Source organism: Coenobita brevimanus, chromosome 74, assembly GCF_032717465.1.
Source record: "Coenobita brevimanus isolate Jiangsu-jjx chromosome 74, ASM3271746v2, whole genome shotgun sequence".
Taxonomy (NCBI): domain Eukaryota; kingdom Metazoa; phylum Arthropoda; class Malacostraca; order Decapoda; family Coenobitidae; genus Coenobita; species Coenobita brevimanus.
The window spans coordinates 13854514-13879827 of NC_137027.1; positions in this window are offsets into that span (position 1 = coordinate 13854514).

A 25314-nucleotide genomic window follows, 5' to 3' on the forward strand; every position below is an offset into this window, starting at 1 on the left:
CGCTCACTGAGTAACTGTGATGGTATATTTTCTTTATTACTTTGTAGATATAATATGTATAGTTGTATATATGAAACACGTATTTTATGTAGGTATAAATGGTAACACTCGTTGGTAGTAAATAAATGTTATAATAAATGAATGAATATATACAGTGTAGAATATTTATTGTTGGTGCAAGTATTTAATGATTGAATTATGAAGATAATTGAAGTAGGTATGTGTATTTAAGCTGTAACTATACAGCACGTTTTATATGTTTGTGCAGAAGCTTATTGTCTATCACTGTGTATTGTATGAATGAAGTAACTATGTAACTCACTAATTTTTACCGTGGTGGGAAATGGTGTGAGTGGTGTTGCACGTGGTGATAGCGTTGTCCTTCGCGGGTTGATTGGCGTGCTGTCGTCTCAGCACATGGTGACGTCGGCTTCCCACACTGGTAGCTGTGGTGAGTGAATGAGTAGCGATGAGTAACTTGAGTGAAGATGAGTGAGTAAGATGAGTTATGAGTCGTGTCTCACTCTTCGTTTGTTTGTTCCGGTTTTCTATGTCGATGTTTTCTCGGTCCTTTTCTCTAGTGATTTACTCGTTGTGGGATGAAGACTGCCGCTTCTTGTAGGTGCGTGTAGAAGATTATACAGACGACGTAGAGTTGTTAATTGTAGACTTGTAGACTATTTGCATTGTAGGCTGTATTTTGTAGGAATTCACTTGTAGACTGAAGCTAATTTTGTAGAGTATCGGTTGCTTTTGTAGAAATTTGCTTTTAATTCGGAGACGATGTCCGCAGATTTGCTGGTTTGTCGTTAAGCTACTTGCAAGGCGTCGTGTGATCTCTTGACCTCTGCATCAGCATGATGATCTGGGAGACGGAGGGGGCTGGATGGAGAGAAACGTCAGGAGCTGATTATGTTGTTGGTTGAGAGAGATATTCTTGTTTTCAATCTTGATATTTTGTAGGAATTTAATGTTGATTCGTAGACGAGGTTCGTATACGTTCGCGCTACCAAATGTCATAAAGACTTTGTAGTTACTTGTAGAGAAGTATATTTTAGACTTGTGGACGAGCGGTTGTTATACTTGAGTAGCTTCGTAAGTAGCTAATCTTCTTTCCCAAATGTCATGTAGTAACAGGAGAGGTAAAGAATAGTATGGGACTATTTTTATTTGTCTTGGAAATATTAACAAAGTCTCTCACACGGAACGAGTATAAGTCCCGGGTAGCTACCTCCCTGTCTCGTTATCTGTCTCTCTCTCTCAAATTGCCAAGCCCTTCTCCCGTCACCTGTCTCCTCTGAGGCCTGTCTACTTCTCTCTCGCCTGTTCGGTGGCTAATCTCCGTCTGAGCTCTCTTTCCTAAATTCTGGTGTAGCAGGGGTGTGTCACGTGTGTTCCTCGTGGATGGACTAGGTCTTTGTTCACGAGAGGACTGCTGACAGCTAACTGCATCATCTCCTTACTGGCCGCTGTCGTCAGCTTTCCTCAGTGTTAAGAGTGTGTAAGCATGTTTAGCACTGCTCGATTCTCGCAGACACAACACCTTCTCATCATCTGACTCCCTGCTTCTATCTCTCTCTATCTATCTATTTATCTATCTATCTATTATGTAGTCCTACATATTTGGATGGAAGTCACTTTTTAAATAATTTGGGGCAGTGGTCAAGTGATAGGTCTAGTAACTTCCTTGGTGGTTTGAATGGCCATAATGCTTTTATTTTCCTCTGACAGAGTGGGGCCAGACTGGAGGGTCAGTGTAACAAGTAATCAGGGTCTCATTACGATATTTCACTACCCGGTATGTTTCATGGGATTATCCAGTTCTGTCAGATAAAAATAACATTATGAAGAGGTACATAGTGAGGCTGGGGGGAGGAGGCACCCTTATAAGTCTGTGTGGAGGTCTTGTTGGGGTGTGGTGGTTGTTTATGTATTCGTGTTTTTCTGGATTGAGAGTCCCTTGGTTGTCCTGTGTGTGTGTGTTTAGCCACAAGGGATTTTTGGCACTGAGAACACCAGCCGGTATTGTATTGGTGTTGATACTGAATGGGAAAGTCATGGACCTGATAATTACAAAGTACCTATGTAGAAAAAAATGTGTGAGGTAGTCAGGATTCCAGGGGCTTGAATGGTCATTAAGTGAGCATCTGGCCCTTTTAACTGGACATGACCTGGTTATATCAGTGCCACTACATGAAGGTGTCTGCCTAGCACATTTTTTTAATAATTGGGTGCGGAATGTGAGAAGTGTGAATGTCGGTCATTAGGTTGCGAGAGGCAGACTGATAAAGACCTGGAATGAGGTCATAGTGTATGACCTCAAGGGTATGGAACTGAATAGGGAGGCACCAGAGATCAAGCAGCTATCAGGTGACCAAGGCCATTGCAGCATGTTGGAACCATTACAAATGATATATGAATGATATGAAAATACCATACTGCTTCTACAGGCCCATCATGCACTCAACTTCAAGGTAATTTCAGCAGCTCAGTATATATATGCATAAGACTGAAATATATAAGAACATCATCTGAGATCTAAAGGCACATTTTCCACACTGTTACAAACTAATTACAGTATGTGTTTAATTGTGAGTTTTGTTTGTGTATAATGCCAGCAGAAAGTAATTCCTCATTTAATAATTAATACATATTCCTGTAAATTGCTGATAGGTGAACATTGCGTGAAGTTAGGATTAGGTCCCAGCAAGAGGGACTTTTTCTCAAGCATTTAAGGATCATATGCAAGACACCAATAAAGTATCAAGATATGTATTTGTGTTAAATGTGAATTAATAATAATATTAGATCCATTAATGTTGATCTTTCACAGCACAACTTTGAGATTAAGAAGTTTGTGAAAAGTGTTTGTATTTTGACAGACAGATTAATAGTGAAACTGTGCTTAGTGAAGGTATCTTAAATAAGGAATTACTGATAGGGATTTGCTAATAAATAATAATAATAATAATATTATTATTATTATTATTATTATTATATTATTTGACTATCAGGCAATTTCTGAAGCTTAAATTCATGATACCTCTTGTTGGCATTATATGGTACAACAAACAAAAACAGATTTGAGTGTTTATTTTCTGTATGTTTTAGTATTTCATATAGCTAAGAGTTGTATTAGGCTCCTTCCCTCCATCCGTTTCCTCTTCTCCTCCTCCTCCTTGTTCTTCTCTTCTTTCCTCATCTTCCTTCCTCTTCCTCCCCTCTTCCTTCCTCTTCCTTTCCTCTTCATTCCTCCTCCTCCTTCCTCCTCCTTTCCTCTTCATTCCTCCTCCTCCTTCCTCCTCCTCACCTTACTGCCCATCCACTCAACCACGACCACCCTGCAACCCACCCTACCACCACGACCACCCTGCAACCCACCCTACCACCACGACCACCCTGCAACCCACCCTACCACCACCACTCTGCATCGCACCCTACCACCACCACTCTGCATCGCACCCTACCACCACCACTCTACACCACACCCTACCACCACCACTCTGCACCACACCCTACCACCACCACTCTGCACCACACCCTACCACCACCACTCTGCACCACACCCTACCACCACCACCCTGCACCACACCCTACCACCACCACCCTGCACCATACCCTACCACCACCACCCTGCACCACACCCTACCACCACCACCACCCTGCACCACACCCTACCACCACCACCACCCTGCACCACACCCTACCACCACCACCACCACCACCCTGCACCACACCCTACCACCACCACCCTGCACCACACCCTACCACAACCACCACCACCCTGCACCACACCCTACCACCACCACCACCACCCTGCACCACACCCTACCACCACCACCACCACCCTGCACCACACCCTACCACCACCACCACCACCCTGCACCACACCCTACCACCACCACCACCACCCTGCACCACACCCTACCACCACCACCACCACCCTGCACCACACCCTACCACCACCACCACCACCCTGCACCACACCCTACCACCACCACCACCACCCTGCACCACACCCTACCACCACCACCACCACCCTGCACCACACCCTACCACCACCACCACCACCACCACCACCACCACCACCACCACCACCCTGCACCACACCCTACCACCACCACCACCACCACCCTGCACCACACCCCTGCACCACACCCTACCACCACCACCACCACCACCACCCAGCACCACACCCTACCACCACCACCACCACCACCACCACCACCCACAACCATGCACCACACCCTACCACCCCCACCACCACCACCACCACCCTGCACCACACCCTACCACCACCACCACCACCACCACCACCCTGCACCACACCCTACCACCACCACCACCACCACCACCACCCTGCACCACACCCTACCACCACCACCACCCTGCACCACACCCTACCACCACCACCACCACCACCACCACCACCACCCTGCACCACACCCTACCACCACCACCACCACCACCACCACCACCACCACCACCACCACCCACCACACCCTACCACCACCACCACCACCACCACCACCACCCTGCACCACACCCTACCACCACCACCACCACCACCCTGCACCACACCCTACCACCACCACCACCACCACCACCACCACCCCCCAGCACCACCCCCAACCACCACCACCACCACCACCACCACCACCCTGCACCACACCCTGCACCACACCCTACCACCACCACACCCTACCACCACCACCACCCTGCACCACACCCTTGCTATTCCTGCCATCCATGTCCCATCACTCCTGTCCTGCCATCACTTACCCATCCTGCATCCTTGCACTGTCCTCCCATCTCCAACACCCTTGCAATGCAGCCATGTCCTCCCCTACACCCTTGCACTGCAACCATATCCTCCCCTACACCTTTGCAATACACAGCCATGCCCTCCCCTGCACCCTTGCAGTACAGCCATACCCTACCTTGCACCTTTGCTATCCCCCCTGCCCTGATATTCCTGCCATCCCTGTCCTGTCATCCCTTACTTGCCCTCCACCCTTGCACTGTCTTCCCCTCCCCTCCCCTGCACCATTACTATGTCCTGTCATGCCTCTCTTACTTCCCCTGCACCCTTGCTGTACCTAGTCATACCCTTCCATGCACACTTACTTTGCCTTGCTCTACTCTGTCCTGCCCTGCCATCTGTGCTGTGTTCTGCTGTTTTTGCCTAGCTTTGTCCTGCCCTGCCATCTGTACCATGTTCTGTTACTCTTGCCTTGTGACATGTCCTGCCATCCCTCTGACATACTCACCTTTGTCTGCAGTGCTGTCCTTCCTCTGTCCCGCTCTTGTCTGTTGCTCTCTTCTCCCTTCCCTTCCCTTGCCCATTATGTAATTTGTTTAGTCTTTTTTATATATATTTTATTGTATTCTGTTTCTTTGCATCTGTAGTTGTGAATATATGTTTTTACTCATATATATATATATATTAAGTGATCTTCATAATATATGTACAAAATGTGGACTTTGAAAAAATATCAAAGTGAATAATACCAAGACATATATGAATAGTACGAAGTTATGTCTCTCTCGTACTATTCATATATGTCTTGGTATTATTCTCTGATATTTTTTCAAAGTCCACATTTTAATATATACATGTAAAAAAAATATATAAAGAAAAGGTATATAATAAAGACATTGTAATAATACATTGGTTTTATTTCAACTAGATAAACACAAGAGTGGTGTAAGTCAAAAAATAAACTATCTCGATAAATCGGCCAGAGAAATACGGACTGGTAACCCAAGGTGTGAGGTTGCCAGTCCGTATTTTCGTGGCCGATTTATCGAGATAGGGAAGGGCGCAGCCTTCCCTAAGATGCCTCCAAGAGCGTGCCCTGCTCATCACTTTGTATATGCCATGTCTTGTATTGCTCTGCCCAGCTAAAGCCGAGCAGAGCTATACAAGTGAACATGGCAACCAACAAAGGGATGAGAAGGGCTTAGTTAACATGCATTGCTAAACACTCTGTGCAACCATGCAACTTGTGTTTGCATTAATTCATGTTAAAGATCAATACAAAATATTTTAATGCACAAAAATCGCACCCTACACGTCAAATTACTCCTCCCATGTCATGGGTCAGTTTTTGCAAAAATCGTGCCCCCCACATCATCTGTTATATGCCACTTGTTTCAGTACCAATACTCTCATGTTGCTCAAATAATAAATTTTAGCAAATACACGAACATTAGGCAACGTGGCATACAACAAGGGATGAGATGGGCTGATTAACCCCTTCAGTATAAGGACATTTTATTCATACTAACATCAGACGATTTTATTCCGATTAGGGGGCCACCTGCTGAAGGACAATAGCCTTCCTTCAGTACGAGAGATCTTCCCTAAGCTGAATGAAATCGCCTGACGACAGCAACAATAAACCAGGCGACGTCATGGTACTGAAGGGGTTAAAAGTGACATGCATTTGTTGTCATACATGTTAAATATCGATTGACAAGCACATTCCACTGACCACGACAATTTTATACTCTTCACCTTAACTTCGCACAATTTTCCGTTCTTTTTCAATGTGCCTTGCATAACTAGACACAAAAGCAATGCTATGGCTCAAAAGCCTTTTCATAGTACGTTTGTGATTTGCATCATTTTAACTATTAATCTACCATTACAACTCATAATTATTATGAAAAAAATTATGCTGTTAAAGTTCAGAGTATAATGCCAAAGCAATCAAATTTCTTTCAGAATGTGATACTGCCATATTACTATAAAATGCGAAGGTGTGGACAAGCTCCCAATTCTAATTTCTGGAGCAAAAAAAACAACAGAATTACCATTCTATCATTTCTGACTAGACTCAGATGTGGAATGCCCGCTTAACATACCAAGAACGTCAAAAAAAAAAAAAAAAAAAACCTTCCCGTGATGATAAATAGGGCCACAAGTAATACAGATGCTAATTAACATTTCTCGCCTTTAAGACTAGTTCCTTAAAAAGGGGGGGGGGCTCTATGAACACCCTCCTACAGTTAACATCTTTTTAATTTCTTGATCTCGTAATACACTGAGACACGCATCTTAACGGAGAATGGCTGAAATTTTAATTTCTCTCTTGGTCTGGTGCAAGTAGGCAACTAATGATATAAAATACAAAAATTCATAAGAACTTTAAGTCGGCTGTTCCCGGCCTTCCCAAATAACTGGTGATTAATTCAAACATGACGGATGAATACTATAGCCGCTAATCTTTAGGCAAGGCTGTTCTCAGAATGATTTAAATAAAAATGAAAAAGATATCACGATGGATAGACAAAAAGACTGGTTGTAGTCAAGGAATAAAAACTGGCAAGCTGCATCACTTTGACCAGATTTTTTTTTTTTTTCTGCACCAGAGGCACGGATTTTCCTAAGCTGCAGTTCTTGGGTTACGTATTTTGATTAAGATTCGCAGAATACTTCAACTATGGTAAAACAACTGACTTAATATTGTGTGAAAAGCAAAAATAATTTTACTACTACAAAAACATGGGAAATTCTACGACTGCCATTTCAAAATCAAGCTTTTGATATTTCAAGTCTTAAAGGCGAAAATCATCATACTTCTCTAAAAGTATTATTCAAAAACATATATAAAACTTAATAATTTATTTTAAAATATTTTATGGCCAGCACATCATGTAAACAAATATAAGTAATGGATGTGGGTCTCAATATACTATCTACCTGAGTGAAGAACTGTCGAAAAATAAGGTCTGACAATGAACGGGCTGCTCCCACATCACAAACACGAGTATAATGCGTGTACAGATGTCCTCGTTTATATTCACAGGTATGGCCTAAAACTGATAAAATATTCCTACCATACAACTAGTAATGAAAATTCTGTGCCCAGGTTAATAAACTTTGAAGGTAAAGTCTTTACATCTGACAGGCCTAGGCAAATATTTGGGGGGGGGGGGGAGGTATATTGTTAGATGATACTTGTTACGAGGTACGAGTAAGTCTCCCTAGTTACTATATTTCAATTCATTTATAAAGATTCCAGTATGCCTGAATGCATCGGCCTTTGTGCCCTTATGGTAGCTCTCCACGCTGCTCGATCTCTCGCAGTCTCCCTGTTCAGTCCCTTGTCCCTGACGCCACACACTATGACCTCGTTCCAGGTCTTTTTTGGGGGAGTCTGCCTCTCAACCCTACCTTCGACGTTCACACCTCTCATCCCCCGCACCCACTTGCGATCCTCCGTCCTCTCCACATGCCTAAACCATCTCAGTCTACCAATCATCATCACAACACTTATTACATTCTAGTCCTGTCCTTCCTTTTAACTAGTCAATAGTAATCCTACTCCCCCTTCCCCCTCCCAAGCCTCTCATTCAAGGACGCACTACCCACGCTTTTTATCACGATCTCTAAACCATCTCAGTCTACCAATCATCATCACAACACTATTGCATTCTAGTCCTGTCCTTCCTTTTAACTAGTCAATAGCATTCCTACTCCCCCTCCCCTCTCCCAAGCCTCTCATTCAAGGACGCACTACACACGCTTTTTATCACGATCTCAAAGTCTGAGCTTACGAATAACCCTCTTCTTTTACTGCTCAGGTCTCACTACAGTACATCATTATACTCTAAACAAATGCTGCATACTAGGACCTCTTAGCTTAGAGGGAGAGCCCTCTCAACTTAATGCAAGTTAACAACTCCCCCAACTTCCTCTAAACACTCCTTACCTTAGTCACTGAGCTGGCTGTAGCTCATACTATGTCTTCCAAGTAACAAAGCTCCTTCGCACACTTGAGACTCTCCAGTAAGAGCAACCTCTGCACGCTCTCCCTTTTTGACAGCACACACACAAATTAGCATTATTTCGCAGCCCACCTCTAATACCACTACTTCTCTTACGCACACACTTATCGCAGACACTGCACAGAACGGACTTACTCCCCATACCCTTGTGGCAAACTGCACATGGCTACACTCCTCCTGCACTAACAGTAGGCTACTGTCACCACCTCTAGATATCACCTTGTTTACCAATCATAAACCATCCAAACTGATTACGCACTGTCATCAACTGAGACAAAAGGGAACAGGGATGTCAGGTGTAAAAACATGCTATCATAATGAAACTTTATTGGCAATGTAGGCGCTTGCCTTCATGGGGTGGCACTGATATAAACTTTGTACCTCCACAATGGTATTAAACAAAACGTCCCTCATTTCCCTCCCTATCCTCCAGAGAGTAATTGTGGACTACAGGACAATGGAACTTTAGCCTGTAGACAGTGTTCATATTCAGATGAATCTGGGAGTGCAAACTAATTCTGCAGTAAAACACAGATAACCAGGTATATTAAAAAAAAAAAAATTAAACGAGGACTTTCTTTAAATAAAACAATTGTCTTTTCACCTTAACTTGGCCAAGATTTATCCTTTAGCAGCTAACTTCACTTAGCTCAGTAGCAAAACAAGCAGCAATGGCTCTGAACCCTTTCCACAGCACTTCTTCGTGACTAGCATCACCAGTTTTAATATATTGTCCCAGTTAGATATTTAAGATCGAAAATATGGCAATTTTTGGCCATGTTAAAGCAAAGAGAAAAAATAAGTTTTAACACATCACCAATCTTCTTGGAACGTATGGAATTTCCTCTTCACGCCCGGGTTGATCTTCAACCATCTCACCTGCAAATAGAAAAAATAACATTAGCTGGTCTGCCTTCATCTGATGGAAGTGGACCATTCCCAAAACAAATATTAAGCTGTGGTTGCTGGGCCATCAGGCTTCCAAAAACCAAGTGGACCTTCAGGCATCCAAACTTAAAGATCATCGGGCACACATACCCAACTGAACCACCAAGCACGTCAGCCCACTAGGCCACCAGGATCTAAAACTCACAAGACCACCAAGTATCCCACCCCACGAGGCCACCAGAAACCCAGACCCACTAAGACACTAAAATTGGTATCCAAAAACCCACTGGACCACCAGGCACCCAAACCCACTGGACCACCAGGATCCCAAACCCACTATATCACTAGGCACTCAAAGCCGCTAGACCACCAGACACCTAAATCCACTAAGACACTAGGTATCCAAACCCACAAAAACACCAGGCACTCAAACCCACTGGACCATCAGGCACCCATATCCACTAGACTTCCAGGCACCCATATCCACTAGACTTCCAGGCATCCAAACCCACTAAACCAAGTCATAAAATCGCAGCAACACGAAGCTAACGTATTTCAAACACCAGGGAACTGGAGCACCTTAGCCCTCTAGACCATTAAGAAAGTAAATATTTTACCTAAGAAAAATCCTAACACCAAAACACTTAGCTGATGCACCTTAACCCACCTGACCACCAGGCATGTAAGTAATACACTAGCTGAAACACTCCTGACATTCCAAATCACATCGTTAGAGTACCTTGACCTACTAGACCACCAGGCATCTACAGTGAAGAATTAACAGTAGCTAACATACACACTAAGCTCCAAACACCAGCCAGTTGGAGCACTTTATCCCACTAATGACGACCAGCTGGCGTCTAATAACACAGCAACTAAAACAGACCTAATGTATTCCAAACATCAGCCAACTGGAGCACCATAGCCCACTACACCACCTAGAGTGTAAATACAGTACCTAGAAAAATATAATAGTCCAAAGCACATGTAACTGAGCACCTTGACCCAGTAAACCACCAGGCACCTAGCCATAGCACAGTAGTTAAAATATGCCAGACTTATTCATAACCACATTCAGCTGGCGTTCCTTTTCCTATCAGTAACCAAACACCTAAATCCGGGATGGGCTAGCCACAAGTAAATTGGCTCCACGTCACATCCCCTGCCATCAAGATGCTCACTCTCCAACCAGCATCATCCTCACTCCACCCTGTCACCTCAACTCACCCACCTCACTCTTCTAGTCAATCTCATTTTCCATTCTACCTGCATGACCGACACATCAGGGAACGTTCCCAGCACATCCACATAATTTTAGACAACTGTAACGATGGAAACTGTCACTTCATCGTGGGGAGGGGTGGGAGATCCGGATGACGATGATGGCAACGACGATGGCGATGAGAATGGCCAAATTACATGTGGGTTTCGTATTCAAGGATTTTTTTTTTTTTTAAATATGTAAAAATGTTAATACACCGAATATCCACCACACGTCATGCGCTTAAACTATCAATTGCCACTGTATCTATATATTGCTAGATAAATTAAAACAGTTAATAGAAAAAGCAGTTCTAAACCATTATAATTCAATGCAGATTAAATAAAAATTTGAAGTCAGTAAAAAGAAAATCTAGACAAGTTTAACAGTCAAGATGCATGCACTGTAAGATGCCTGAACACTATTTAAAAGACTGTCAGAGGCGGGAAAAAAAGTCACAGGCAATAGGAAAAATTCAGTCAAGCAATAGGAAAAAGGCTTAGTCACAGGCATAACGAAACAGACCAGCTGGCGTCTGTTGCAGCTTCTTTCATTATTTTTCCATGAACCTACTCAAAATAGGACGAGCTGAAGAGACTCCCATGTTGTGGTGGCTCTGATATAACAGGGCTGCTTAACTGCCTGATTAGAAACATTTAGCTACATTCCTGTCCACCGAAGGGAGAACGGTGGACTGCAGGAGAAGGGTAACTTTAGCCTGTAATACACCTGGTTCAAATTTCAGATGGACCTAGGGATAACCCAACAGATCTAACTTTGAACTATGATGACGCTTTTATTCTTGCAACCACCAGCCAATTTTACAACTTAGGGAGGAATCATGGCTTTGACGGTTAATGAAAACTATTTCCAAGTTCGAATGATGTAAAGGAAAGAATAGTTTCGAAACAGCAAGAATGAAATCTATATTAGTAAAAAAGTTACATGTACCAATGGAACTTACAAAATCAATATCACACAGAAGACAAGGATTTGCTATCAGTACCGCTCTCTCTTTCATATTAATGGGTCTACAGCTGACTGGTTTAGCCTCATAGAATCCTGTCACTTTAACTACCTCTGCTAACCCTCAATTATTTTATCCAGCTAAGGAGATATCTTTAGTGAAAGAATAATCCTGTGAATGACCTGCGGCCAAACTGACCTTCCCAATCTAACATACAAGTACCTGAAATGGGGCTCGGGATCTTTATGAAGAGCCCTGGTTATAAGTTAGGAAAATCTCCTTGGTTACTAGTCAAAACTACGCTTCCAGTCTACCGAAATTCTAACAAGTGATTTTTAGATCTCAGCTATGAAATTTAATATACCTAATTTTATTTTATTTTATTCTTTTGCGAGGAAGAAGGAACCAAAGGCCATGAGCCCGCAGTAACAGTTCCCTCAAAGAGAAAAACAAAATAGAGAGCCAAATTCAAGATCCGATCATTTTGAGATGCCTGGACACACTGCGTTTGAAAGACTGGAGATCATAGGCAGCAGGAAATACAGACAGAGGGAGACAGTTCCAGAGCTGACCTGTTGCATAAATGAAAGACGGAGTAACGGTTAACTCTTGCATTAGAGAGTTGGACAGAAAAGGGATGAGAGTTTGCTGCCAGACGGGTGCTACGCGCCCGTCGTAGAGGTGGAGGAATGCAAGCAGACAGTTCAGAGGAGCAGTGACCATTAAAGTAGCGATAGAAAAGAGATAAAGATGCAACAGTGCGGCGAGGAGACAGAGGTTGAAGGGAGTCAGTAAGAGGAGGAGAGTTAATGAGACGAAAAGCCTTTGACTCCACCCTCACCGGAAAAGCCTCTAGTTATGTAAAGCCATATGGACGCAGCAAGCACACACACACACACAAAAATTGGACTTAAAAGGTTTCGGTACTCATCAATCTGTATCCAGTTAATTGCCTCCTCCAACGATATACGGCAGAGTGATGGTGGTGGCTGCGCTAGCAGTGGTAGTGGTATTTTGGTAGTTGTGGTAATGGCAGCAACCTTCGTCAGCAAAACCCCTCGATCCACGAAAAGGGTGCCCACAAAGAAATTCCTGTCGTTCTGCGTTTCGCCAACACACCGCACTCCTAACTGACACCCCTGAAATAAAACAAATATACCAATCATTAAAAACCCATAAACATACGGACAGCCAATACACACAGCTCTGTTATCCTTTTATTTTCAGCTATTACTATTTCAGTCATCTGAGTAAGGTTTAGTAATACTCAGGATTGTTTACACTGTGTACAAACAAATCATAAAAGCAATTACAGGGAGGAAAAAGGAAAAACAGCTTACCAAAATGTCGAGAGCCTTCACCTGTCACAGCTCAGCTCAGACTAACCAAAGCCGGCAGGTTCCTCCTCCTCCTCCCAAATTCCTTCCCTCTCCCTCCCTCCCTCCCTCATTCCCCCACTAGTTCCCTCCCCCCTCAATTAACTTGCCTGTTTCCAACATCTCCCTCCCTTCACATCCCTTGTTCCTCCTCTTCTCCTTTCCATCATCTCCTTCTCTCCCTGTATTCCCCTTCTTTCCTTTCCCCTTCCTGTTCCTCCATCTCCACCTATTTTCTTCCTCCTTCCCTCCACCTTCTCCTCGTGTCTGAAAAACCCACTTCCATCCCCCCCCCAGTCCCTTCCTCCCCCCTCTCCAGCCCTCGCCCCCCAGTCCCTTCCTCCCCCCTCTCCATCCCTCCCCCCCTTGTTCCTCCTTCCTCCCTTTCCTCCTCCATCCTCTCCATCTCTTCCATCCTCTCCCCTTCACGTTCTTCCATTCTGTTTTTTTTTTTTTTAGAACATTTGAAATCTTAGGGCCTTATATATATTTACACACACACACACACACACACACACACACACACACACACACACACATATATATATATATATATATATATATATATATATATATACATACACACACACACGCACACACGATTCTCTGTGCTCTCCCTTAACAAAATTAAATCATTTACATCATTTACTTAGACGGAATTAAATACAAGGCACGGAAGTGAGAGAGCTAGAACAGATATTTTCCTAGTTCAGCGCAAATACAGATATACGTATTTTGTTTCATTTTAATTTCATACGGTTCACAGGAAGGCTGAAAAAATAATTCCAGGGGGAAAGGGTAGCACTAGGTCCGACTGCAACATTTTTATCATGCATGGAGGGACACGGAGGCTGACATTGATATCTTTGCCGAATTTACCCCGAAAAGTCTATGACATTATTAATCGTTTCTTGCTTCCTTCAAGATTTTTTTTTTTTCAGCTTGGGGAAAATGTTTTATGAGGAGGGGCTACGCATAGGCTACATACTATTTTTACTAAATACTTTTAACCGTAATTTGGCCTAAAATTGCCATCTCTCCATCTTGAATGCTGAGTTGTCACCAGAAAATGTTCCTAGTCACGAAGAATTGCTACGGAAATGACATAGAGCGGCAGCAATGTCTTTTCCTGCCACTGAGGGTACGAGAAATAGCCGCAAAAGGACAAAAATATAGATTAAGTTAAGCTGAACGAAGCATAATCCCGTTAGTGTTAAAGGTCTTTCAAAAATCATTTAATGGTAACCAGAATAAAATGACTAACACGTTGCCTCAGTAATGGCGTTATATGTATCATCTTTTTTTTATTTATTTATTTATTTTTTCAGTATCAAGAGTGTAGGGATTTGATGTGGAGCTACATAGTTCATATAATGCTTCCGTGACCAGACTTTCTGTCCTGAGTGTCATTATGTGAGCAGTACAACCAATCAACCCTCGGATAGCCTAAAGTGACACATCAAGTTGGAGCACCTCAACTCACGAAACCACCAGGCGTCCATCAACTTATTCGGCTACCACTGAGCGTAGGATGTGGTCTCATGGGTTGCAAGAAACTATTTGGCGTTTCACTCACTGCAGAGTCATCTGAATTTAGAAATACATCAGGTGAGTGGATGGTGTTTGCCCTATTAAAAAATAAATAAAAACAGGGTAAGTAAGAGTATCCATCCACTCACTTGAAAATAAGTGTAAAACGCAGAAGAAAGAGAACAGTAAGCTCTTTCCATTTTCTTCTATGAAGCCAGCTGAATATTTTATGCGTAGACCAACCTTCCTCCTTTTCCTCCTCCTCCTCTTTGTTTTCTCCATTCCCCTCTTTCCTCTCCTCTTCTCTTTTTTTCATTCTTGCCCTTATCCTGCTCATGTTTTTTTTTTCTTCTTCTTCCTCCTCGTCCTTCTTCTCCTCCTTCTCATCATCATCATTATCATTACCATTATCATCCCACCTGGTCCTCTTCCCCTTTCTCTTCCTCTTCTTCCTCCTCCCATTCCTCTGCATGTTTTTTTTTTTTTCTCCTCCTCTTCCTCCTCCTCCTCCCTCGGTAACTCTTAGGTCTGTGGGCAAGAGAGAGAGAGAGAGAGAGAGAGAGGATGTGTGTGTGTGCGTGTGTGTGTGTGTGTGTGTGTGGGTGGGTGGGTGGGTGGGTTTGTGTGTGTGTGGGTATGGGTGTGGGTGTGGGTGGGTTTGGGTGTGGGTTTTGCTTTTGTATGTTTCTGTCTGACACTTCCTGTTTCCGTGTGTGTGCCTTTGTGTTTGTCTTTGTGATGGGTCTCTCTCTCTCTCTCTCTCTCTCTATACCTGTATATATATATATATATATATATATATATATATATATATATATTCTCTGTGTGAGAGATACAGACTGACAGATAGATAGATAGATAGACAGACAGACAAATTATACATGCATACATACGTACATATGGAATTAGATCACTTAATAACACGTGATTCATAGATATGCTGATATCCACAAAGAAAAGGATACACGAAATATCCCAAACGCTTTCGTGTATAAAAGAAACCGCTTGGGATTTTTCGTGTTTTATTTTCCTTGTGGATAGCACACACACACACACACACACACACACACACACACACACACACACAGATGGATAGGCAGACAAAAAGAGACATACATAATAAATATATATATACAGAAAGACAGATACAGGCATACATATGTACAGATATACATGTAAACAGAGAGAGATGGGGGGGAGGGAGGTAGGGAGGAAGGGAAAAATAGAAACGGTGGTGGACTAGGAGGGAATAAAAAAAAAAAAAATAGAGAGAGACTAGAGTAGAGAGGGAACAGGAAATTGGAAAGAGCCTATTTTTGGAGGGTTGAGGGGCAGGGAATTGAAGTGTAGAGGGTGTGAGAGAATGACAAAGAAAGGGTTAGGTAAGGGGAAAGAAAAATTGCACTACACTGAAATCGCACTTTGTAGTGTTTAAGAAAACCCTGTATCCATTTGGAATCACTGTAAGAAAATAAAAATAATAATATGCAAAAATGTTTTATTATTTCCAAAGGGTACTGTACTACAAAAATAAGACATCTGTAGCTTATATGAGTAAACATTGAGATAACTGAACTAAAGTAAATGCACATATGGCTCCTTTGAAAAAAAATTTGGAAATAAAACTGTATTATACTTATTTAGGTACTGAGAAGGAAATACATGAAACTGAACAAAATAACTTATACTATAGGAACTTGGAGGGAGGTGTAGACACTCACACAGCCGGCCAGTAACCTCTGGGAACCACAAAAACTGATTGCCTGGAACAAATAAAAACCTGAGATATTGTACGTGTGTTTTCGGCCATACTAATATATTACTGTGATTCTGTTGTGGTGATTGCAGCCTGAGTATACTATAAAATATTTTTTTTATCACCATATTATACTAGTATAGCCGAAAACTCACGTACACTATCCGTTTTTTTTATTAGTTCCTGGCAACCCGTTCTATGTGAATCCCATCGGTCACCTGCCAGGTGTGTGCCTACACCTCCAAGTTCCTGTAGTATGAGTTATTTTGCTCATTCATTCATTCATTGCCAGACGCCATGTATCCCAAACGGGGTGGCCAAGGGCTCAGAGTTAATTGTTTTACAGGGAGGGGCACTAATCCTCCACCAACCCTACTTGACATGTAGGGATGCCAACAGCATCTGGTGTTCCCAGAAGGTCACTCATCCAAGTACTAACCAGACCCAACGTGGCTCAATTTACATAATATATAGGCTCGCTGATGTGTACAAAGCATCCACATGGAACAACATGGCCTCTTCCTTTTTTCTTTTTCACAATACAGTACACCGTATCAGGAAACCAAGTTCCAGATGGATACACGGATAATCACCGATGAGCGATAAGGAACAGGACAGCGAAAACCCCGACAACATCATGTGGCTTACTGGGCCTGGGGGACGCTGCAAAAGTTTCCAAAAACTGATATTTGTGGACAATATTGAACGCGAAACTCAAAAACACTTGGAGCATGATTTCATATGGCACCGGGATTCCTTACTACGGAGTATAGACCTTTTTTTTTTTTTTTTTAATATACAAGGAACAAAGAACCAAAGGCCAAGAACCTGCAAATTGTTCCCTCCAAGAAAAAAACAAAAATAAGATAACGGAGCCAAATTCAAGATCTGTACATTTCGAGAGGCATGAACACACTACGTTTGAAAGACGAGATCATAGGCAGTAGGAAATCGTTGAAATTGTCTTAGATGCATTACTCTTCACGTTTCCCTTGGTTCATCTCTCTCTCTCTCTCTCTTATGAGGACGGCTTTGTCAAGAGAAAAGAAACGAGGCATTCCAGTTACTTCATGTCATTACTGATCAACCACGTAATCGGTTAAAAAAAGGTGTAGACATTACAAAGTACATGAAACTTTAGGAGACGTAAAAAAAAAAAAAAAAAAAAAAAAAACAGACTCTGGTAAAGCAGATGAAGAAATACCTCCATCACAAGAGAACCGAGATGGCTAATATATTTTGAAACACCCTATATTATATGAAATTCCCTGAGAAGGAAACGGGAACTTTTGATCTTACTGTACTTTAGAGGAACTTCTCCCAGACACCACTTGTTCTTATCTCCCTCCAGTCTCTCCCTCTCCGGCCTTAAAGCGATCTCTCTCTCTCTCTCTCTCAGTATTACCTCCCTTCAAAGTTTTGTCTCTACCTCCTTCCCTAATGTTTTTTTCTCCCTGAAGCATTTTTTTTTTTTTCTGGGGGGTATACTTTTTTCTCCACAGGCTTTCACATGTTCTTTCTATATACTATTGTCTTCTCCTAATTATAAAAGTAGCTCCAAAATAACTGATGTTCTTTGTACCTAAAGAGTTTTGTTTATTTATTTACTTTTTCCATACTGTTCGTCCAATGGTCATCCCTTTTAACATATTTACATACTTTCATTTCCCCACATATCTTTACATGGCTTTTTTCCACTATGTAGTTGCCTTGTCTCCCTCCGCCATTTTAATTCTCTCTCTTTCTCTCTCTCTCTTACATTTCTTGACATGTGTGCATTATTATACTTTTATGCTCTTTGTTTTTCATTTTTACGCTTTCCTTATGCAACTCAATGGTCGTTCTTCTTTCCTTAGCATTTATATATCCCAGTTTGAAAGGAGCATTTTTATTTTTAGAGGACTGAGAGCTGGAGAACCGAAAATAGTGTGCAAACCGTAAGAAAATAATTTATATAAACGCAACAGTTCCATAATTCTCCTTGCTCTTTCCTTCTTTGCTGTGTTTTGTTATTCTCATCTGCTCATCTTTCTTTAATATTATCATTTAATGTCCTTCCTTCCTCGTTTACCTCCCTTTAGAGTGCCCTTGATTCAGTCGAGTTTTGGGGCCTCTTTGATCTTTCCTTCATTTTCACTTCTTATCTTCCTTCGTCTTCCTTCCATAATATCTCCTTTGATTAATGTGTTTCCATTTTCTCTCGTTTTACCAGCACTTATCACATTTCTATTTTCTCCTTGATATTTTTCTCTTTTCTCCTCCATATTCTGTTTTTTCCGTCTCTTTCTGTGCCCCATAATACTTCCACTCCACTGTAAAATTCCCTTCCTCTGGCGTTTACGTCTCCATAGAGTTCTCAGAATCTTACACTCTACTTCCTCTCTGATCTTTCATTCTTTCCCTCAGTTTTTTCTTTCCCCTCTTCTCTGTTTTTATAATATATCCCCTTTGTATCCCCCTTTTTTATTGTCCTCTAAACCCCTCATAGAACCCACCAAAGATTTTTTTTTTTTTCGGTCTCCTCTGGGTTCCCAAATTTTTCCTCAGGCCTGTAAGACCTCCTTCCTGTTTTGTTTTTATCCCTATGGAATTACCTGAGTACAAAAAAAAAAAAAAAAAAAAAATCCGGTTCCTCCTTTCTCTCTCTCTCTCTCTCTCTCTCTCTCTCTCTCTCTCTCTCTTTTCCATATTCTGTTTTTTCCGTCTCCTCTCGTGCGATCCGTAATACTTCCATTCAGGTGAAAAACATTCTTCCTCTCTCGCTTACCTCCCTATAGAGTCCCCAGAATCCATCATAGTTCCAGCTGCTCTTTGATCTCTCCCTTTTTACTACTCTTTATCACATTTTTCTCTTACCTTTATATATAGTGGTGGTATCTCTCTTCTTTACCTTCCCTTTATAGCACCCACCATACTTCCATATTCTCTCTTCTCCTTTCTTCCTTCCACTTTGTTCTACTATTTCTGTATTTGTCTGGGTTCCCTATTATTTCCACTCTAAATATTGTCTCCGGCTTACCTCCATATAGAGTTCTTAGAGTTGAAGAGAGTTCCAGCTCTTTATTGACCTGTTTGCATTTGCTTCAGTTTTTTTTTTTTTTTTCTTTATCATCCTCTTTTTTTCCATCTCTCTTCATATGTCAACCGTTTGGTCACTGCCCTATAGAAAATGGAGCACCCAGAACACGCCCACTTTTTGCATAATCCTTCGTATAATTTTTTTCCTTATTATTTCTCTCTCCTCTTTCCTGTATCAAATTTTCTTTCCGTCTATCTATTTATTATCCAGTCTATTAATTACTGGTTCAGCAAGACCTTTGAAGCCCAGGATCGCCTTAACCCACTAGACCACCAGGGATTTATTTGATTATACGAATACCACCTATCGCAAAAAATGGTTTCTTAGGCCAAAAAATACCATTTGGCTTATTTCTCTGTGTATGATTACCTAAAACTAACGCCACATCATGTGAATGGACGGACCGGTGAGCAGTGCACATGCCTTTTCACTTTTGTAGTATCCTTGCATTATTAATAATTTCAACCAGATTTTTTTTTTTTCATATTCTTTATATTCATTTTCTATCATTTTTTCTGGCACTCTTGCGATTAGCGGACGATTTAGGAGAAGTCCTTAGTAGTGAAGTGGTTAATGAAGGCTGTATCTATCTTCTTTGCTTCGAAAAGTGTCCCAATCGGCTAAATAAAATCGTTTGGGGAGAGCAAAAGTAAAATTAAAAAGACGGTATCACAGGGAGAGGACAAAACTTCCCTCCAAACTTCATGCCACTTATGACCAATTTTCTCCTTGTTCCTGTTCTCTTTCCCTCAAACTCTGCATTGCCTCTGTCTCCATTTTTCCATTACAGGTCTTATATATCTTCATAAAAATATCCCCCTTCTTTTTAGCTGCCCTACAAACTTATCAATGCTTTCATCTTTCTCTCTTTCCTGTATTTTTTTTTTTCCTCTCTTCTTCGCTGCATGATACTTCCTTCTTCAGTAAGATCTTTCTCATTCCAAATATTCCGTAAAACCTTCCTTGTGTCCAGTACTGTACCGTCTCTCTCTCTCTCTCTCTCATAGTACCATACACCCACCTATCATCCAAGAGCTCAGAGATTTTTCGTACCCACTTTCAAAAAGACTTCTGGCAAGCGTCACCCCAGTAAATTTGTGACCGGAAAATGCCTCAGAAACTTTCCCTTTGGTTGGAGGCCACATTCTTAGTCGTCGAGAGAGAGAGAGAGAGAGAGAGAGAATAGAAAAACAATAATGAGATTCTGTCTGTAGTTTACATTTTTTTCACGCATTCGGAAGGGTTTTGTAATATTTATGCTCTTTTCAGTAACCACATAGTTAATCCACCCAGTAACTCTTATACTGTATAGTCGCTGATTTTCGTCTTCTATTCCCCCTTACATTAAAAGTTTCCACAGAGCTGAGGGTGTCATAGAAAACTGAGGGTACCGAAAGAAAAATAGTTTGCCATCAACAGTCTTTTGTAACTCAGAAAATACCAGAGAAACCGGTTCGTAAAAGGAACCTCCCTAGCAGCTCTTCCTTAACTATTTATTTTTGGATATGAATAGTTAATGTCCTTTTGTACGCTGTTTATGCATCGTGCGTCGATGATCGAAGGATTTAGAAAACACAGGACAGGACGATAAGGTGTCATAAACAAAATAATTCACTTTGGAAAATGTGTTAGGGAGCTTACTTAACCGACTAGAATACCGGACATTGACACATAGGGAAGAAGCACTGCTCAGAGCGTTTTTTTTTTTTTTTTTTTTTTTTTCGGGCCTTGATTCTTCTGTCGACTGTGCTCTCGTCAGGGGCACTTAGGGAAAGTGTCCGGCGTAATGGGAGACGATCATGCCATTAACTCTCCTATAGGCTCCTAGCTTTACCGTCCTTTACGTTATTTTCTTACAAGAGAGTGACTACCGAGTTTTTGCGATGATATATATTCTCGCAGTTACTTTTCAATGTATATACTACTAGTTGCTAAAATAATGGACAATGAGACTCTTGATCGAGATGTTCGTGGACATGATGCACCTTAGCTCATATTAAAGGAAAATATACAGTAGAAATTATACAGTCAGGTTCTTGTATGTATTTGCCTATGTAGGAAAAACTAGACAAGCTTATTTATCTCCTGTCTCACCAATATCCCGATAAAACTAATCTTAGTTCTGAGAGGCTGTTTATCGTAAGTTACTATGTGGATCCTGATCTTACGTCCCTCAAGGGAGTATTGGTGTCACGAGTGTCACCCAAGAATCGCCCCTTGTTTTCTTGGCAGCAGCAGCGTAATATAAGAAAAACTAAAATGGCTGCCCTTTTATCGAGAGAAGGTTGCAACATTTGAGACTGGTGTAGGCGAAACATTATAGGCCTTCTGCACGAGGACGTTCTTTTCTTTCCTCCTCTTTTTTTCTCTATTTATTTTCACTAAACGTTAGGTGTCAGTGCCAAAGCGGTGACAGGCGAAGGTCTGTGACAGGTACGAGGAAAGCTGAAGCAAAGTGTCTAGCCTACGTTAATTCAGAGTCGGAATTACAGAACAAGTACCGAATGTCACAGCCTTTAGCAGTGTTCAGCAGGGAGACAGGGTATTATTGCCGAAACAATGACATGCTAAGGTGTACTCCACGTAAGTGAATCGCTAGGCCTCATGGAAAGAAATTAATTAAAAAAAAAATAAGGATGACGCCTACCATCAGTGGAAATGACGTTGAGTGATATTTGTCCCTTTGTATGGTGAGTATCTGGTGCGTTCAGGCAAACACTGGATTTTTTCGTTTATATAATCCTATCGTGGGACGCATGTGAAGAATGAAAGGCAGCGAAAAATGGCGGATGGTCATTTGAAAAGAACGTATAATACAGTAGTTCATATTTCCTTCGTCTTCTACTGCGTAAATGCCTAGCCTATCCCCAGAGTCAAAATCACTAACTACATAAAAAACTGCGTCAGTCCCGTTCACATTACATCCCTGTCAGAAAGTTAGCGGCACAGTATCCCTTTTCCCTCACCATTTTCATGAATCCAGGCGTCGATAATAACGCAGTGTAAAAACAGCGGCTGTGTCTCTTTGATACTAAATTTAGATAACTGAAAACCTTCGTTCTCTAGAGTGAGGAGATATATATGTGCATGAATGGATGCGTTGACCTTGTGCATTGGGTGAGAGAGAGAGAGAGAGAGAGAGAGAGAGAGAGAGACGCATAATAAAGACAAGATATTGACAGTTTGACAGATTGGTTAAATAAGAGAGGGAAGGAGGATGAAAGAGAGAGGGAGGGGGGGAAAGACGAAGGAGAGGGAAAGACTGATAGATAGGAAAGGAAATGGATGAGGAAAGAAGAGTGAATGAATGGTGATTAAGGGAAGTTAAATAGATGGTTTTATAGATAGAAACAGACAGATAGATAAATCAGTACTGTAGATAGATAATTGGACGGAGAGAAATCTACACACACACACACACACACACACACACACACACACACACACACACACACACACACACACACACACACACACACACACACACACATACACACACACATACACACACATACATACAGTCAGATACACAAACAGACAGATAAAGGCAGACAGAGATACAACGAGAGAAGCCCGAGAAGCAAAAGATATGGGGGCAGAGCGAAACCAAGACGCTAAAAGACCGAAATCAAGTTAAAAGCTTCCCTCTCCTTCCTCCAACAAAACAAAAGAGAAGCAAGAGAAAAACCGAGGGAAGAGGAGGATGAGTGGAGGGCGTGGGGATGGGCGGGGGGGGGGGAAGGAGGAAGGGAAGTAGGGACAGAAACCGTGATGGATTGAGGAAGGGTGATGGTTTCCCTCCTCCCCACCTCACTCCACCCCAACCAACCCCTTCTGACCCCTTAGTATTGGGTACATGGTCGACTTAAAGCTTACGTGTTTCTATACCTCTGTTCTCTGTTGATGTTTCTGTATGTATGGTTCTCTGCGAATGAATTGTATTTTGACGGCTCTGTTTTTCTGTCTGTTTATACTTCACTGCGTATGTACACTCGATAAAAAAAAATATCAATCGGTTCACATATCGCCTAAAACAGTCTGATATCTGCGACGATAGCTATTGCAATATATACAATGATTGTTCCCTGCTCTGCTAAACCCCTTTTCATGAGTATGCCTAATGCTGATTGCCTGCTTGTAATATTTCCGGGATAATATTGTTATTATATGCATCAGCACCAAAACAGATTAATCCTTCCAGGGCATCATGAGCTATAGTGATCGTTTAGGATTCTATCGGATTTCTCTTGCACATTATGATGGTTTGTAGAATTAGGAGCTTACTACTACTACTACTATTACTACTACTACTACTTCTACTACTATCAATAACACTAATGCTAATATTAATACTAATACTAATACTAATACTGATGCAACTTCACCTTTTAAAAAATTACTTCCATCCATTTGGGCATTATATTGAGAAGATCAACACCCATGTTCATACTACTACTACTGCTACTACTACTATTACTACTACTACTGCAATTGCTTGGTCCTTTTTCTGAAACATACAAGACGTGCATTCGGGAATCGCAATCACTTCATCTCCATAGCTTGACCGTAAAATCAATGACGCTAATAACAAAATCACTTTCCACTCCCAGTCGGAAAGGAGGTTGCATTTTATAGGAGAGATAAGGAGAGGAGAGTGCAAAATCTACCCATGTATGCTGTTCTTACTGCAAAAAAAGAAACCAGAGCGAGGGGAAGGATTTTGACTGCGAGTTTTACTGGTGAAACTTGTCGCTAATACGACGCCTTTCGTGACCTGTGTAAAGCTTTTTCTCTGAGGGTGTCGGGGCAACGACCTCACTTCCTGGTTAGCATTTCATTGGAGGGATTGAACTGCAAAACACACACACACACACACACACACACACACACACACACACACACACACATTTTCTTAAGCCACCAGTAACATCCATCGTGTGTGTGTGTGTGTGTGTGTGTGTGTGTGTGTGTGTGTGTGTGTGTGTGTGTGTTTGCCTGAGCGTGCGTGTGTCTTGTCTGTGGTGGGGATCGCTCTGATGGAAAAAGTTCTCAGATAAACCAAGTAATCCGACAAGGCGATATAAGTAAGAGGAACGTAGGAGACACTGATGAAAGGACGGAAGATGAAGAGGACAAAGCCTGAGATGTACACGGAGATAATGTTAGTGGTAGATTGCTTATGTGTTTTCTTTCACTCCCCCCCCCTTCTCTCTCTCTCTCTCTCTCTCTCTCTCTCCTCACACCAACCCATCAACCTCCCTATTCATTTGCCTGTATAATGTCTCGATCTGTTTGTGTATTTTGTCGCTCTACACCTGTATATGTTTTAACGTTATTTTATTTATTCCTTATCAACTACAGAATTATGAAGGCTTACGGAAATTAAGTGGCAGGGAGAAGAACAAGTAGCCAGTGAACCAGGACAAAGTACTGAAGCATAAGAGCAACATAGGAGACACTGATGATAGAGCCAACCATGAGGAAAAGAAAGTTTTGGCGTTCAGTATGCATATCCATATCTTTACCTGTCTGCTCTCTCTCTCTCTCTCTCTTGTGCATATATCTATTACTATAAGAGTGTTCTAGTAAGTTGAATGAAGTCATTTACTGCGCTGTAGTAGCAAAAACACTTAAATAAAGTGCCATCCTCTAGCTGAAGAC